This window comes from Lithobates pipiens, unplaced genomic scaffold (genome assembly GCF_037356315.1).
Source record: "Lithobates pipiens isolate NorthernLeopardFrog02 unplaced genomic scaffold, aLitPip1_a1.2 Scaffold_16, whole genome shotgun sequence".
NCBI classification, from domain to species: Eukaryota; Metazoa; Chordata; class Amphibia; order Anura; family Ranidae; genus Lithobates; species Lithobates pipiens.
Window position 1 is genome coordinate 485,496,404 of NW_027507748.1, and position 16,645 is coordinate 485,513,048.

General features: G+C 42.0%; 1 pseudogene; it reads right to left on the bottom strand.

Annotated features, from left to right (window-relative positions):
• Positions 1 to 6,023: 6,023 nt before the first annotated feature.
• On the bottom strand, positions 6,024 to 6,188 carry LOC143986319 (U2 spliceosomal RNA; annotated as a pseudogene).
• Between the last annotated feature and the right edge of the window lie 10,457 nt (positions 6,189 to 16,645).

A 16,645-nucleotide genomic window follows, 5' to 3' on the forward strand; every position in this document is an offset into this window, starting at 1 on the left:
ATGGTATCAGCAAACTCTGCCATTTTGTTTTCTATATGGGTAACTCAGCTATCAACAACTTTGATTTCTGTCTTGAAGTGTATTGTGTATTGTGTATTGTGCTGCGTAGTCAGACAAGCATGTCCTTTTATTGGGGAATTCTAAGATGGAGTCCTGAAGTTCTCTGGTGTCATTGAGAGAAGTATCTATATCCTCTCCCTCTCCCTCCATGACATTCCTTTGAATATGCTGCTGTTTTGCTTTAATAGGGCTAGATGATAAGGAAGATAACTGGGACTGGCAGTTTTGCCCATTGTGTGGCTTTTGTTTTTGTGGTGTACAGAGCTGTGCTTTGTCACTGTGTCCTGAGAGCTTGCTGCACTATCAATGTGCTTAGCGGTGCCATCTTGGGCATGCATGCGGCGGGGCTGCTGGAAGAAATCTGTCATCCTGCCGATCTTCCCAGCTTCTTTTGTATTCCTAGACATGTTCCCAGGGTGTGCCCGATCCTCTGGGAGGAAAAACCGCCATGATCCAAGGCTCAGGGATGTAGCTATCTGCTTCGGTGTGTATATGGGAGAAAAACAGCGCTTACAAATGACAAAAGGTAAAAAGGTAGATAAACAGCAGCAAGAGAAACAAAATGTTACCACAGCTCTACTGCCAATATGAAAGTCCACAAGCTGTGATCCAGTGCTCTAGCCAGGACATTCAGGCCCCAAATACAATACTTGAGTCAAAAAGGGCTGGCAACTCAGATGCTCTTGAATAAAGGTCCTTTATTTGTTACATGGGTACATGGGTACAGGCTATACACTGACGGGTTTTGGCTAAGAAGCCTTCATTAAAGCATATATGTTTGATTTAAAAACTGATATTTTTAACAAAGTAAGCACTCCAAATATGGCGGGCACATCCTGATCAGAAGTAATCAAAGACAATTAAAAACACATGGAGAGAAGAAAGAAAGAAGCACAGCAGGCATATGAAGGAAATATCATGAACAAATACAGTAAAGCATGTTCAAAGTGGAACAATAAATGTATCAAACAATGTGATTATGTAACAAAAATATTTATGTCCATCCTATCATTCAAGCCATATGGTTTTCTAGTATTTAGAGTATGGATCCACCACATTTCACATTTGAGCAAAATACAATGATTGTCACCTCCTCTTATGGGTTTTTTAACCTGTTCAGCACCAAAAAAGGAAAAAGTATTGAGATTACCATGATGAAATTCTCGTAAATGTTTTGACACATTTGAGAGGTTCTGAGATTCTAACTCTCAAAGGGGTATAGTACACCCAAAGTATTGCAGACTGCAGGCACTACATTAAATAACATAAACCACCAATTTAGAATTGCAGTTAATATACTGTTTGATGGTATATGTTTTCTTAGTAGAAAAGGAGAAAACTGAGGTGCTTTTTATGTCTGTGACATTGTCTGTAGGTATTAAGGCCACACATGTAGGAACCTACAGTGGAGAGCCAGGTCTGTGTCTTGTTTGGCTTCTGAGAGCAAAACAGACTGGGTGACAGCATGCTACCCAGACTAGGGGCCCTTCTACTAGAAAAATGACAACCCCCCTGGATGGCACTGTACAGATCCTTGTCAGCATATAGGATGGGAAGATGTTATTTGAGAATCACAACAATTTTGTTGTATTCTAAAGCAAATGTAGTGACAAATTAAATTTTATTTCTATTGAAGATACTACACTGTTTATGTTTATTTGCACTACTATTCTGAATAATCTCCACCGATCTTTGTGAAAAGCTATATTTTTATTTCTAGCCATTGTTGATGTATTTTAGCCCCTTTCTTTGAGTCGCTTCTGGATCACTGTACATTCTTTCAAAAAATCCTTGCCTTTAGAGCAGTTCCTCCTGGCCCTGATTGAATTCACCAGTGGGCAAAGACTTTCACTGCACAGGGCTTCCTAAAAGTTATGGAAGTCACTGTGTTGCTATCTAAATGCCCCATCAAGGTCAAATCCAAAAAGTCTATTTTGGTTGGGTGGTGCACACAGGCAAACTCAAAATTTAGAGAGTTAGTATTAATATATTTCATAAAGTCACCAATGCTGTCACCTGATCCATGCAATACTACAATCAGGTCATCAATGAAATGACCATACCAGGCGATGGTTTTAAGTGGATTACTGTGGGCAAATAAAGTAGATTCTTCCCACCAGCCCATGTAGAGATTCGCTAAAGAGGGGGAACATTTTGCCCCCATAGATGCACTTTGACTCTGAATGTAGTACTGTTCATCAAACATAAAGAAGTTGTGTGTCAGAAGGAATTCTACAAATGAACTCACGTACATTAGGACTGTAAATACTGTAACATGAAAGACGGTGTTTGATCTATAGTGATCCAGATACATTCTTTAGACCAAAACATTTCCTGCATGTGAGCTTGCAAATGTCCAGTATCCTTTATAAACCCAGGTAAATGAACAACAAGCGGTTGGAGAAATTGATAAACCCATTCTCCTAATTTTTCCAATAGCGATCCTATGCTGGCAACTATTAGGCAACCTTTCACGGAATTGTCTTGCTTGTGTATTTTGGGAAGATGGTGAAAAATTGGAATAATGGGATGTGTGACCATGAGATAATATACAGTTTTTTGATCTAGAACACCCATCTCCTTGCCTTCATCTAATAAATGTGACAATTTTTGTTGAATGGTTGCTGTAGTATTAGAACTGAGGGAGCAATATGTAGTGTGATCTTTCAACTGTCTAAGTGCTTCCTGTTTATAACTAGCAGTATCTAAGATCGCTGCAGCATCCCCCTTATCTGCCCGGCGAATCACTAAGTCAGATCTAATTTTCAAGGCATTTAAGGCTATGGTTTCTTGCTTAGTCAGATTCATTTTATTTCAATTATTGTGTTGCTGACATGATTCTTGAAATATAACCAATTCCGATTCCACAATATTCTGAAACAAATCCACAATGTCATTTCTGTTTTGAACTGGGTAAAAATATTAATGCTTGATTTCTGTATCCCAAAAGTTAGATAAACAGCAGTGACTCAAATGTGTGATATCACAAACAATGGCATAGTATAAAACAGAGTTTATAGTATAAAAGGCTTAACTGACATACACAGGATCAAACATCTAATAATTAACAGTCCTCCTTATTGGAAAAGAGTAATTTGAGAAGCAGGGTTATAAGTAGACAGTAGTGCCAACATCATAAAATTGAAATTCGTAGTCCATGTGTAGACTTTTGGACACAGTAATGGACACCATATGAAACCTCCACCAGTGATAAGGAATGCCTCCTTTCCAGATATACTGGACCTTAGAAAAGGCCAGTAGTGCTTGTGGTTGATTACCCTGCCAGGGCCTTTAGGTTGCAATCCGACCAAAGATATGTGGTCCTGCAGGCGATCTCTCTCTCTCTCCCAATGTTAGGGATGTCCCATAAAAAATAGTAAAGAAAACTCTACATGTAAATCCACCCTGGCTCTTAAGGCTGTTTTCGTTGCAGTACCTTATGGCCCATGGCACAGGCCCACTCCTGGTCTATAGGTAAGGGTCCTCCTGACACTCCAGGTTCTGAGACTCACAGATTAAGCCATTCCCCTGCACTCTTTCCTAGTTGCCTCAGCTCTCTTAGTCACCCAGACTCTCTCATCTGTCCCAACTCTCTCAGTTCAACGGACCTGGAATCTCTCCCATGTGGAGTACTGTCTCTCAAGTAGGTTGCCTCTGTCTGTCAAATCTCCCTCCTGGCTCCAAGGGAAATCCGGTGTGTCCGTGGAAGAGAGAGCTCTCTCACTCTGCGGCCATACTCCTTGGAAGCTGGCCACGCCCCCTCCCCCTGTATGCAGTTTTATATTATATATACTGTTCTTTCTGCCTGGAAACTTGAGATTGTCCATGGCAACCCAAAAGTGTCCCTTTACGTCAAAAGGGGTTTCTAGCTAGAAAACAGCAATAGTAAAATAGAACACTTGCAGAATTGAGCGATAGTGAATTGTGGCAAAATTCATTTTATTATTATTATATTATTATTTTTTATAATTATTTATAGTTATTTATTATATTATAATTTATGATTTTGTGTTTCAAACTTTATCATACCCGGGATGTCTACTAGACTCTTGTTTGGACAGATTTAAGTGTGTTATTGTCATGGTTATGCAGTGATCTTCCTGTGTTTGCTTACCTCCCCTCATGTGTTCTGACTAAGAGGCCAGCCACTTCCACCTGGTGGTTTTTATAACCTCTCCTCTAAGCATGGCTCCACCCCAGGCCCTATCAGGGAACCCTATATTAACCTGTGCACTGCAAGCCAACAGTGCTGATCAACCATTGTGTATTCATTGTGTGTTTGGCTTCCTGGTTCCTGCTTGCCGTGTGCTCTATGTTTGACTCTGTTACCGACCTTGGCGTGTTCTCAACGATTCCTGTCTGCTTGTGACTTTGACCTTTGCATGTCCCTGACCATCCCTGTCTGCCTGTGACCCTGAGCCTTTGGCGTGTACTCTGTTGTTTCTGTCTGCTATTTGCCCTGACCTCTGCCATATCCCCTTACCATCCTTGCTGTTCCAGCCTGCTGCTTCCTTCTCCTGTAGTCTACTGTGAGCGTGAGCTGTGAGACCCTAGGGGCTGCGACATGGAGCCAGACTGCAGCGAAGTCCATCCTCACCACTGGAGGCTCTGGCTAACACCCGCTGGCTCTTAGACTCTGCGCCCTGGGGAATCTATGCCCCAACTCCCATTGGGATCTGTGCTAGTGATCCTGTAGACCTGTGTCCTGAATCTCCCTGGGTACAATCCGCAGCAGTCAGTCCTAAGGTCCACTACCTAACGGTGCACTTCCGACGCCTACGGAGTGCATCTGTCACCTGGTCTCAGGTGACCTGACAGTTATTACTAAGAATTACAGGCCCACAATATAAAACACCAAATTTCTATGCAAAACAATGTACCTCTTTGAGACACAAAAATCTGACATAATCATACCGCCAGGGTGGCTACGTTGCCCCTTCATTGACACTTCCTAAAACATGAAGAGGGTGTTGGAGCCTTTGGAGATCCTGTCCAGAACTAGATATTATCTCATTAGTTAATTTCCATATTTGGTCTTTCTTGGTTTCTTGACATAATCATACCGCCAGGGTGGCTACGTTGCCCCTTCATTGACACTTCCTAAAACATGAAGAGGGTGTTGGAGCCTTTGGAGATCCTGTCCAGAACTAGATATTATCTCATTAGTTAATTTCCATATTTGGTCTTTCTTGGTTAGTGCACTCCTTCAGTTCCTGTTCCCATTTGAGTGTGTACAAGGGTGGAGAAGAGTGGAATTTGTGTAATTGTATTTTATATTGGAAGGAAATCAATTCAGGACTATGTGGATGAGAAGTGCTTTGAGATTCAGTGAAGTCGTGGTTGTTAACTAGGTTATGTGTAAATGTGGCTACACCACAGGAGTATTTACATATACACAGCTAGATCTAAGGATTTTTGAACAAAAAGGGTAGTTCAAACTGCACTATCCATTTACTGATAGGGTTACTTAATATATACAAATTCCACATTAAACCATATTTGCAAAACAATGTGTACTATAAGTACAATTTGTTACATGTTATTTACAAATTACACACAAAACCATGTTTACAATACAATGTATGGTACAAGCATGTAGTTAGTTTATCTCACAGCTTCAGGTCTTTTTATACTGAGGGCTTGTGTGTCTCAGGACAAAGAGAAAGCACAGCTTGATAACAATTCATTATATCTCCCTAATCTTTCTGTACAGTGTCTAGTATAATGCACCCTAATTGGTCACTGTACCTAGCAAATGTATATTGGGCACAGTTTGATTGGAGGATTCAAAGAAGACTGCTGTTTACAACCCATGTGAAGTGTGATAAGGAAAAACAATGGCCAAGCCTTTTAAGTAGAAAAAGTAACAATGCTGAGCAGATTGGAAGGAGTAACACCATCAATGGTTTAAATATATGCCCATCTAACTGTATTCTTAATTACTATATTGGTTATACTTTTTTTTTTGGTGCACCAGTTGATGCATGGATTGGACAGAGCAAACTCTTCTTCCATCTCTCTGTTCTAAAAATTAGTTGAATGTATGGTTCTCAGATAGGGTATGCATCAGATAATAAACTGATAAGAACATACCACACTTAATCTTAGTTAAAAGGCCAAGCAGTGATATTTACATTTGTTAATGTTAACTTTCACAGAAACACCTTATCTAACAGTGTTTTTTTTTCACCACTTGCCAATCCCCCTATAGCAGTTTTACTGCTACAGGGCAGCCAAGCTGTGCAAGATTACTCACAGGATCACTTCCGGGTATCGGGTGCTAGTGTGCGCCACTGCCGGATTGCTCCCGCTGTGATTCTACACAGTGGGAGCTGATCAGGGGTCGTGCGTACCCAATGTGGGGGCATGGATCCATGCCTTCCCCTTGTAAAAGTACCTCCCACACTACAGTAAAACACCAGCTAGGAACACAGTTAAACCTTTGATCATCCCAGCCAGTGTCATTAGTATAGTGTCAGGAACCATGAAACAGACTGAGACAGAAGTACAATCAAATCACACTTGTTTACTAATAAAAATAAAAAGGTAAATAGAAAAAAGCGTAGTCAAGCATAGCCAGAGTCCAGTAGCCAGATTGGGTAGTCAGCCAGTCCAAAGTTCATTAACCAGATCGGGTAATCAGCCATGCCAGAAGTCAGGGATCCAAGGAGAGCAACTGCAAGCCAGGAGGGATATCAGCAAACCAGTCTTGAAACAAACAGCAGGAGATGGTTCCTTGTGATGTGACCAACGTGAAGGCAAAGGAAAGAGTGAGCTGGAAGGCTTTAAATAGGCAGGTCAGACGAGCATATCATTGGGAACAGCGGGTAACTGTAAAAAGAGAAGAGAGCTGGCAATTAGCCGACAGCTGAGCGGCCAGCCCAGAGGAGGAAGGGCTAAGCCAGCCCTGACATATAGTGACAGTGCATATTTTTAGCTCTGATCACTGTATGAGTGTCACTGGTCCACAAAAAAGTGTCAAAAGTGTCAGTTAGTGTCCAATTTGTCAACCGCAATATTGTAGTTCCACTATAAGTCGCTGATCACCGCTATTACTAGTAAAAAATAAAAATAAATACAATTTACATAAATATATCTCATAGTTTGTAGATGCTATAACTTTTGTGCAAACCAATCTATATACATTTAATTGGGATTTTTTTGGCAAAAAAATATAGCAGAATACATATTCGCCTAAACTTATAAAGACTTTTTTTTGGGTATGTTTTATAGCAGCAAAATACTAAAAATATTGTTTGTTTGTTTTTTTAAATTGTGAGTAATTTTTTGTTTATAGCACAAAAAATAAAAAATGCAGAGGTGACCAAATACTACCAAAAGAAATCTCTATTTGTGGGAAAACAAGGACAAAAATTGTATTTGGGAAGAGTGTTGCACGACCATGCAATAGTCAGTTAAAGTAATACAGTGCCATATAGCAAAAAAAAGGCCTGGTCAGGGGGGTAAAAGTGGTTAAATCAGTCTAAGTGGTTGATTTACTAAAACCGGAGAGTACAACATCTGATGCAGCTGTGCATGGTAGCCAATCACCTTCTAACTTCAACTTCAATTAAGCTTTGACAAAAAAAAAACTGGAAGCTAATTGGTTTCTGTGCACCAGATTTTGCACTCTCCCGTTTTGGTAAATCAACCCCTAAGTGTTTTACCTAAATTTTGTGAACATTGTCTCCAGATGGGAGAAGATAATCTCTTTGGAAAGTTGGAAGAATTGGATAAGGTGGAGACAGTAGTAAACTGTCTTTGCTTCCAGTGGCAAGATGCGAAAGGGTGTGTAAAACCAGGAGACAATTGTGAATTCACCATATTAGTGAAGAGGAGAGAGTACAAAGAAATGAGGCTACTAAAGTATTTAATATAGTCCCATAGCATTGAAGAGTGTGCTGGGATGGATTTGGAATTATGAGAATTATGATAGCAACCATAGTAAATTGTTAAGTAACCTTCTATGGTGACCCACAAAGGAATACCATGAGTTGCATTCCAAAGCGAGATTTGTTCTGTTTGGGTCACATATTGATTAATATTTTGAAAAAAAAAACACTAAATGTATAAGTCTATTAAATGTATAAATGTGTTTAAATGTATTCCAAATAAAATGTGTAATTTCCACAGGCAGAACCCTTGTGTAACACAGAAATTATGGGTAATTGGGACATTTTAACTGTTGCTATTCTGCCCATTCATGATATATTGTATTCATTACAGAACTTAAGTGGAGATATTAAAAAAGAGCTGGGTAGTTTGTCTAACATATACAGTGCCTTGCGAAAGTATTCGGCCCCCTTGAACTTTTCAACCTTTTGCCACATTTCAGGCTTCAAACATAACGATATAAAATTTAAATTTTTTGTGAAGAATCACTAACAAGTGGGACACAATTGTGAAGTGGAACAAAATCTATTGGATATTTTAAACTTTTTTAGCAAATAAAAAACTGAAAAGTGGTGCGTGCAAAATTATTCGGCCCCTTTACTTTCAGTGCAGCAAACTCACTCCAGAAGTTCAGCGAGGATCTCTGAATGATCCAATGTTGTCCTAAATGACTGATGGTGATAAATAGAATCCACCTGTGTGTAATCAAGTCTCTGTATAAATGCACCTGCTCTGTGATAGTCTCAGGGTTCTGTTGAAAGCGCAGAGAGCATCATGAAGACCATTTTGAAGATCATTTTGAAATGGAAGGAGTATCAGACCACTGCAAATCTACCAAGACCTGGCCGTCCCTCTAAACTTTCAGCTGAGACAAGGAGAAGACTGATCAGAGATGCAGCCAAGAGGCCCATGATCACTCTGGATGAACTGCAGAGAACTACAGCTGAGGTGGGAGAGTCTGTCCATAGGACAACAATCAGTCGTACACTGCACAAATCTGGCCTTTATGGAAGAGTGGCAAGAAGAAAGCCATTTCTCAAAGATATCCATAAAAAGCCTTGTCTAAAGTTTGCCACAAGCCACCTGGAAGACACACCAAACATGTGGAAGAAGGTGCTCTGGTCAGATGAAACCAAAATCGAACTTTTTGCCCACAATGCAAAACGATATGTTTGGCGTAAAAGCAACACACCATCCCCACTGTCAAACATGGTGGTGGCAGCATGATGGTTTGGGCCTGCTTTTCTTCAGCAGGAACAGGGAAGATGGTTAAAATTGAGGGGAAGATGGATGCAGCCAAATACAGGACATTCTGGATGAAAACTTGTTGGAGTCTGCAAAAGACCTGAAACTGGGACAGAGATTTATCTTCCAACAAGACAATGATCCCAAACATACAGCAAAATCTACAAAGGAATGGTTCACAAATAAAGGTATCCAGGTGTTAGAATGGCCAAGTCAAAGTCCAGACCTGAATCCAATCGAGAATCTGTGGAAAGAGCTGAAAACTGCTGTTCACAAACGCTCTCCATCCAACCTCACTGAGCTCGAGCTGTTTTGCAAGGAAGAATGGGCAAGAATTTCAGTCTCTCGATGTGCAAAACTGATAGAGACATACCCCAAGCGACTTGCAGCTGTAATCGCAGCAAAAGGTGGTTCTACAAAGTATTAACGCAAGGGGGCTGAATAATTTTGCAGGGGTAGGGCTTATATTGCAGCCATCGCCGACAATCACGCTACAGGGTACTACTAGGTGACCGCGATATTGTGTCAATCTCGCCGCTTCTAGCGGCAAAATTGACACCCTACGAGCACCGTCGCGGGAGCCAGTGCCGAGCTGGCTCGCATCTGGAAAGGAAAAATGTTTATTTTCCTTTCCCAATAAGCGACAAGCATCGCTGGCCGGGTTGACACTGGTGCGGGGATACGAATTGGATTCCCGCCAATACCAGGCACTGTGTTTGGTATGAATCCTAAGGGAGAACTCCACGCCAAATGTAAAAAAAATGGCGTGGGTTCCCCCTTGGGAGGCATACCAGGCCCTTAGGTCCAGTAGGGATTTTAAGGGGAATCCCCTTCGCCGAAAAAAATGGCGTGGGGTCCTCCCCAAAATCCATACCAGACCCCTATCCGAGCACGCAGCTCGGCCGGCCAGGAAAGGGGGTGGGGACGAGCGAGCGCCCCTCCTCCTGAGCCTTACCAGGCAGTGTGCCCTCAACATGGGGGGTGCCTTGGGGAAGGTGGGGCCGCGTGGCCCCCCCACCCCAAAGCACCTTGTCCCCATGTTGATGAGGACAAGGGCCTCTTCCCGAAACCCTGGCCGTTGGTTGTCGGGGTCTGTGGGTGGGGGGCTTATCGGAATTCCGGAGCCCCCCGGATCCCGGCCCCCCACCCTATGTGAATGAGTATGGGGTACAATGTACCCCTACCCATTCATCTGTGAAAATTTTTTACAAAAAACACAACACACAAGGGTTAAAATAGTTTATTGCACAGCTCCGGGGGTTTTCCATCTTTGGGGGTCTTCTCGCCGGACTCCTCATCAACATGGGGACAAGGTGCTTTGGGGTGGGGGGCCGCGCGGCCCCCCCTTCCCCAAGGCACCCCACATGTTGAGGGCACACTGCCTGGTACGGCTCAGGAGGGGGGGGGGGCGCTCGCTCGTCCCCACCCCCTTTCCTGGCCGGCCGAGCTGCGTGCTCGGATAGGGGTCTGGTATGGATTTTGGGGGGGACCCCACGCTGTTTTTTTCGGCGAAGGGGATTCCCCTTAAAATCCCTACCGAACATGCCCCCGAGAAGGCATGCGGGCTTCATGAGTGAGGTGACATTATCGCCTCACTCTGGCTGCTATAGGAAAATCACATTTTCCTATTCCAGCCAGCGCAACGGTATCGCGCTGGTTAGAGGAGCCTGTCGCCGGGAACCAGCGCGATACTGTCGCGCTGGAAACACAATATCGGCGACACCTACTGTAGGTCTTATTTTCGGGGGAAAGAGGGTAGTGAATGAGGTGTAGTTCTGCTGGCTTCCATCCTTCAATCATGTGTAAGCAAAAATTCTGGTTTTATTTTATTTTCCTTGCATGTTATTAGGTATTCATTGCAAAGTGAAGCTTCACCTAATTTACTAAACTCTAGGGATAATTCCCATTCAACTTCAACTTTTCTAGTAAAAAAACTAAAGAGAGTCAAATGTCTTTTTCACATCTAAAGACCAAAGAACGAGAAGGATGCCTTTTGTTTTTTCCCATTTGGAGCAAGAGGAATATAGGATAAATATTAATTCCCACCTGCCTCCTTAGAATGAATCCTACTTGATGCAAATAGATGCCGATAAGGCTGTTGTTTCAAGGTTGTCTTCTTCTCGCATAACAATAGCTGAGAGGAAAGGGAAGGGACATTTTTTACACCATATATACAAAAATAAACTTTGCGCTGCTTCTATATAATAAATTGCATGTGATAGATTATGCACATCTAAATATAAAGTGCCAGTGCATTAAATAGTTCATCAGTGCAAACAAAGTGGCAGTACTCATAATATTGTCCTGTGATAATCTAAGGTGACATGCTCAGTAAGTGCACAGATCACATAACCATAGATCGGGTACATCCATAATTTACAATTTTTTACAACTACCTGCTCAGAAGCAGCCTGGATTCAATTGTTTGTAATTTGAGAGTTTTAATTGCCTGGGTAACTTCTATTGTCGTTATTCATTCTGAAAGAGAATTTGTGGTGGCAGGCAAGCTAATATAGGTATTTTAAATGGCATATGAAGGTCTAAAGGATTTCAACAGGATTTGAGGTGAGGGAGCCATTTGAGGTTTTTAATCTGAAGGGTTTGTAGGTGCTAGCTGTTTGGATGCTAGCAGGAAGTCTATTTTATTTCCCTTGGCATAATTATATTGTATCCAATTTATGTAGTTTTCTGTTTGGCAAGTAAGACAAAAAAAACTCCCTTCTGATTGAAAATAGTTATTTTGTCTGTCAGATTTGACTTAAAGCACAACTCCAGGCAATTTTTTTCTCATGCAGTGGGGCTGTGCACACACTGTATGGGCTAACTGCTCTCTTTATCTAGGGGTGAACACAGCACCTATACACACCTGATCCTTTTCTCCTTTGGAAAACGGTGCTCCCCTGCATCTAGCAGTGGACTGTTCCTGATGTCTTCACATCCAGAGCTAGTTTATGGGTATGATGACATTAGGAACAGTCCACCACACAATACCACTGGACTGTGTGGGAGGGGGTGCTGGGCAAAAGCCATAGGAACTGATCTTGTGCTAGAATGATCGGAGAATTAGGTGAGTATATCTTGGCTCTCCGAACCCCTAGACCAAATTGAGCAGTTAACCTATGAACTTATACAGTGCAGACACAGCCCCATTGCATGGTAACAAAAAGAATGCTGGAGTTTAGCATTAAACAAGAGGATGCCTTAGCAAACTACATTCCTAAATTCTAGTGTCCTAGTTTTTTTTCATTCAAGATCCTTGTTGAATTAACATACCATGGCTTTGTAGGCCTCCCACAGAGTTGTTGCAGTACATACTGATGAGGTGTTGAGTGTAAAGTATTCTTTGAAGGCCACACTTGAATCACTGAGCAAGGAGTCACAAAGCATATATTGCAATATAAAAGATTTAGTTGTCCATCAACTGTTAATGATGATGGTAGTGTCATAATCTACCGGATGGCTAGAAAGAATGGAATCTGATTTTAAGCATGGTAAGGCATGTGTAAAAGTAAAATGTGGTCAAGGGTGGAGGGTGGAAATAAAATTAAAGCCAATGCCAGTGGGGTGTAATTCCCACCATGTGTCTTCTAAATGATAACATTTAAATAAATCTCTGAAGTCTCTGGATTGGGTTATGTTAGACTGAGAATGATTTGAGTTTTTGATAACTATCGTAAAGCCTTTATGAGTACTGTGTATCATCCACAAGAGTTTTCTCATGAAGCCCAATTGTCCTGTATTGAGGGTAATAATAAGTTGCCAAAGTGACTGGTCTGTCCTGGATATAGCCACCACGAATTACATATCTTCCTTCTGGGTCCTTTACTCTACATTTGCAGGTTAGCTGCACAGGGCATCTAAATGCAATAAGAGTCTTTGTTTTATGAAGGCTGTTGTCATATAAAGTAGGGAAAAGATAGAACTCAAATATTTTGGGAAAATTTTATAAAAAAAATCTTGTCTCTCTTGTAGGCAATAAGGTTGACTGAATATCTATAGGCTCATCTAGTTCACTGGGGACTGAGGAATATTTTTAACTTGAAATAACATACCAATTCCTCACAAGGATGTCAGGTGTCCATAGTAAAATAATTGGGGGCCTCCAATAAACAAACATACATTTTAATGGATATCTGGCTATCTTACCTAGGTAGAGATATTTCTACATTAGTGTATTATTCGTGTTCATATTGTAGTAGTAACTTAATGTTATGGAACATATAATATGCAGCTAATAAATTGTTCATGTGGTCAGAAACAAATCTAACTAAGTTAGATTGTATAAATATTACTCCAACACTGTACATAAACATTAAAGCCTCCTATGAGGTTAGCGTACTATGGGCAAAGTCAGGGTTTATTTAGGCTATATAGGTGCAGAGGTCAGTATCTAGTTCAAAAATCATTTCAATTTGTTTAATTAGTTAAACAGTAAAATTGCAGCCTCCTCCTCCATCGGTGAGATTGACACCTCACAAGCCCCGTCACCTGGTATGGATTTAAAGAGGAAGCCCTATGCCAAAAAAAACGGCATGGGGTCCCCCAAAGTCCATAGCAGACCCTTATCTGAGCATGCAGCCCGGCCGGTCAGGAAAGGGGGTGGGGATAAGTGAGTGCCCCCCCTCCTGAGCCGTACCAGGCCACGTGCCCTCAACATGGGGGTGTGCTTTGGGGAAGGGGGGCCCTGCGGCCCCCTCACCCCAAAGCACCTTGTCCCCATTTTGATGAGGACAAGGGCCTCTTCCTGACAACCCTGGCCGTTGGTTGTTGGGGTCTGTGGGCAGGGGGTTTATCAGAATCTGGGAGCCCCCTTTAATAAGGGGGCCCCCAGATCCTGGTCCCCCACCCTATGTGAATGAGCATGGGGTACAGGGTACCCCTACCCATTCACCTGGGGGAAAAAGTGTACATAAAAAAACACAACACAGGTTTTTAAAATACTTTATTAGACAGCTCCGGGTGTCTTTTCTTCTTCTGTCTTTGGGGGTCTTCTCGTCGGACTTCATCGCTGCTGTTTCTCCTTCGTCGCCGCTGTCTGGGGACTTCAGGGTCTTGTCCCGCTCTTCAGGGGTCTTGTCTCACTCTTCGGTTCTTCTTGCCGGGCCTCCACTTTCTTGTGTTTTTTTATGTACACTTTTTTCCCCCAGGTGAATGGGTAGGTGCACCATGTACCCCATACTTATTCACACATAGGGTGGAGAGCATGGATTCTGATAAGCCACCTGCCCGCAGACCCCGACAACCAACGGACAGGGTTGTCGGGAAGAGGCCCTTGTCCTCATCAACATGGCACCCCCCATGTTGATGGCATGTGGCCTGGTTCGGCTCAGGAGGGGGGCGCTCACTCATCTCCACTGCCTTTCCTGACCGGCTGGGCTGCATACTCGGATAAGGGTCTTCTATGGACTTTAAGGGGCCCCATGCCATTTTTTCAGCATAGGGCTTGCCCTTTAAATCCATACCAGGTGACGGGGCTTGCGAGGTGTCAATCTCGCCGATGGACTTCCTTCGCTAGTTCTGTCTACCTGGAGCCGTGTTCAAAAAGAACGGACTTTACTCCGTGTGTGGGCAAGTCCGTTCATTTCAAAAGTCCGGATGACTAGGACACAGACGGGCAGATTGTGACAATTTTGAGTCAAAACTTCTTTCTAAGTCCGCCAGACTTTTGGGAAGAAAAAGTCCGCCGGAGCCCACAACACAGGCGGCCGCCAGATAATCTGATTGTGTCTACGCGGCATCAGTGTATGAATCCAAACTGAAATGCAGTAGTGATCTGCAAGGTGGAGATGACCCTGGTGGTGAGGATGATTGGTTCTTATCCAGGGTGAGGGATGATGAAGAATTTTCACAATGTTGCATGTTCGCCAAGCAAGAATGGGCTTCAGCAGGTGATGTTATTATTTGGGAATTTCCGTGATTTCATTTGATTTTAGGATTGATACATAGGGCTTCATTGCTCTCCTCATTTTTGCTGTCAATAATGAGAGATCTGTGAATAGTTGGTATGCATTATTTTAGAATGACCTAACATGCTGCTTGCAAATCTTTTGCTCTTGAGCAATGTAGACATATTATGATGTTAAAGTCCCTTCCAAATTATGAGTATTTAATGGATTTTGGATGCAAATTTCAGTCTGTCCAATAAGGAATTCAGGTGCTCCTAGAATGAAAGCTTTTATTATTGATTTAGGTAGGTCTCTTATACAGAGTTTAGAACAGTGCTCACAATTCTGTTGATCTTCTAATTGAGAACATGAAGCTGCATTTTCTTTCTTGATATTTTCTATATTCCACTCTTTTTGTTATAAGACTGTAGTGAGTTAACCCCCCTGACGGTATTCCCGAGTCTGACTCGGGGTGGATTTTTCATACCAAAAGCGGTATCCCCGAGCCAGACTCGGGACTGCATCGCTGGATCCAGGAGGAGGTTTACTTACCTTCTCCCTCGGATCCAGCGTTGTATCCCCGCTGTACGAGCGAGCCGTGTCTCGCTCGATGCATTACATCGCCGATCTCCGTGCCCTGCGAGCGTTGCGACGCACGGGCACGGAGATCGGCGCCAAATTCAAAAAGTGAAACAAACAGTAAACATACAGTATAATGTAATCTTACAGATTACATTGCTGTATGTAAATATTTCACATCCCCGTTGTCCCTAGTGGTCTGCCCAGTGTCCTGCATGCACTTTTATATAATAAAAACTGTTCTTTATGCCTGGAAACTGGAGATTGCCCATAGCAACCAAAACTGTCACTGTACATCAAAAATTATTTTAGACCAGCTAGAAAACAGCAATAATAAATTAGAATCACTCGCAGAATTGAGCGATAGCGATTTGTGGGGAGATCCGTCATCAAATACTGAAAAGTAATGACAGTGACAATTCTGCAACTGAGCAAATTTCAGTGTTTTTGATTTGATTACATTATTGAATAATTTTTATTATTGTTATATTATTATTTGGTACAATTATTTATAATTATTTATTATATTATAATTTATGATTTAATTTTTCAAACTTTATCATACCCGGGATGTCTGCTAGACTCTGGTTTGGACAGATTTAAGAGAGTTATTCCTAAGAATTGCAGGACTACAATATAAAACGCCAAATTTTCATGCAAAATAATGGTACCGCTTTTAGCACCTAAAATCCGAAATAATCGTACCGCCAGGGAGGTTAATAAGATCAAGACTTATAAGCTTAAGTGCATTTACCAACCCCCTAGATTTCTTTGGGTAGCAGCTGCACTCATTTCTTAGGGTTTTTTAAAGGCCTTCTTTAGAATGGTTTCAAACTGCACCAAATGTTTGATGGGACTAAGGTAATCATTTGCAGGTGCCATCTTTGCCACCATTTCCAATATCTCTTGGATTGTTCTCGGAGTGGATCTAAAAACCATATGAGGTGGGTAAATAATAATAATATTATTAATATTAATAACAT